This window comes from Primulina eburnea, chromosome 11 (genome assembly GCF_022965805.1).
Source record: "Primulina eburnea isolate SZY01 chromosome 11, ASM2296580v1, whole genome shotgun sequence".
Classification (NCBI taxonomy): Eukaryota; Viridiplantae; Streptophyta; class Magnoliopsida; order Lamiales; family Gesneriaceae; genus Primulina; species Primulina eburnea.
Window position 1 is genome coordinate 29,319,026 of NC_133111.1, and position 2,341 is coordinate 29,321,366.

The following is a 2,341-nucleotide window of genomic DNA, read 5'->3' on the forward strand; positions in this document are numbered from 1 at the left end:
GAAAGAGGGCAAAGTGGGACAATCTTTTGTAGAATGATCACTTGTATCACATATATGACACACAATTTCTTGAATAGCTTTTAATTGACCATTTTTTTTTTCAATTCAAGTGCCTCAACTTTTCTTGCCAAAGAGGTAAATCTAGCTTGAAGATCATGTTCATCTTTGAAAGTGTACATACCTCCACCAGATGTAGGAGATTGAATCTTGTTTGATGGTTCGATTGTACCTATAGTGTCCCAATTTTGAGCATTTTCAGCTAATGAATCGAGATACTCAATTGCCTCGTTTGGATCATTATCTTCAAATGTTCCATTACACATAAATTCCACCATTTGCCTATCTTTAGGTGTTAAGCCTTCATAAAATTGAGAAACAACTCTCCAAATTTCAAAACCATGATGTGGACAAAGATTAAGCAATTCTTTGTATCTATCCCAACACTGATAAAAAGTTTCACCTTGTTTTTGAGTGAAAGTGATGATTTGCTTTTTGAAAGAATTTGTTTTATGAGATGGAAAAACTTTTTTAAAAATTGTTGTTGCAATTCATCCCAAGTTCGAATGGATCCCGATCTAAGATTTTGTAGCCAAGTTTTAGCTTTATCTTTTAAAGAAAAAGGAAAAAGCTTAAGTCGAATGGTGTTCATGCTACAATTTAGATCATTATATGTGTTGCACACTTCTTCAAACTCTCGTAAATGCATGTATGGATTTTCATAATCTAAGACATGAAAATTGGGTAAAAGTTGGATAATACCAGGCTTAAATTGAAATGAGATGCATCAGGGGAAAAACTAGACATGAAGGTGCACTAGTACGTGTAGGATTCATGTAATCTCTAAGTGTTATTCGTCTATCATGATCATGTTGAGATTGAATTTCATCTTCATTTCTTGATGGGTTCTTCCGCCATGTTTTGTAAAAATAAAGGGTTATTTCGAATGAGGCGAGCCACTAAGTGTACGTGACCAAATGCTCATCAATTTTACTTGTAACTTATTATGGCAAGTTTCTCCTCACGCAAACTTATTGCTTAATTATTCAAAGTGTAAAAGTAATATGAGAATTAAACATGTTTAATTTTTCTGAATAAAATATATATATTGTAAACACTAAATCAAGGTTCCCACTTTAAATGGTTGGTAAAACCAAACTAACATTTAAATGGTACCAAGAAATTAATATATGATATATTTATATAGTAAATCAAGGAATCCAGTTAAATGGTTGTGATATGCCAAGAGTTTCACCTTTTCATCTCAACTTTAGGAAGTTAGCTATTCATTATTCAAAGTGTAAAATTTTGAATATGAAATTAACATGTTAATTATATTTAAATGAAGAAATAAAAAAAAATATAGAGAGAAATATTATGAACTCAAAGGTTTGTTCATAGAATGAGGGATATCTCAATATATTACAATGCACCCCTATTTATAGCCAAATTTGGGGAGACAACCACAAATAAAATATTATTTTTTTACACATAAGTCTTCATTGGTGTTCCAAGATATTATATTATATTACACATCACTTTGGAAAATCTTCTTCTCCGAATTTGCTTCTTTACATAAAAAGAAACATGTGGATAATTGAGTTGTCTAGTTGTGGTATTTTTTTCAAACCATTTGACCAAGTGATTTGAGAGATATGGTCAAAATACTAGAGCATGGTAAAACTGCCACTCCTTTGGTAACTTTATTTGTTGCTTAATTTGATCCCAATTGTGAGAGGATTTTTATCTCATGCTTGTCACCAATATTGTAGATATTATCATCAACTTTCTACAGGTCCAAGAATCATCTTAATCTCATTTGCAACGCCCATGTTATTCTTCTTTTATCGAACATGTAAAATAGTAAAAACTTATAATTACACAACAACTTATATTTTATACAATTTATTATAAAACATATAATATTTAAACATTTAATAAAACAAAAACTATATATTTATATTATAAAACATTTAATTAATGTACAATTTTTATGTTTATCAGGGCCTGGTCCATGTTCTTTCTTTGGAGTCAGTCTAAGTCCTAGGAGGGTCGGCTAGGGCTTGGACCAAGTGGTTATGGGATGGAGCCGAAATAGGAGAAGTTAGAACCCTTATAGAACTAGGACATCTATCAGAAACTCTAGTAGCTGGTAGGGACGTGTTTAAGAGGCTTAGTGGTCTGGACATTGATGGAATATGGTTTAGTTAGGTGTTCTGAAGCTTGGGTTCAAGTTTCATAAAGTTTGGGAAAGTTATGAGTCAAAACCGGGATGTACGTCTAAGTTTAAAAATGAATCGAGGAATATATCGAAAATCTATTTTTTAAGCCTAAGTAATATTTA

At 31.4% G+C, this 2,341-nt stretch overlaps 1 non-coding gene across 1 annotated transcript; it reads left to right on the forward strand.

The window, feature by feature from the left end:
- Positions 1-393: 393 nt before the first annotated feature.
- LOC140806459 (small nucleolar RNA R71) lies at positions 394-502 on the forward strand. The gene has a single exon (XR_012112532.1). It is a non-coding gene; the product is annotated as a small nucleolar RNA R71 (small nucleolar RNA).
- The last annotated feature ends 1,839 nt before the right edge of the window (positions 503-2,341 follow it).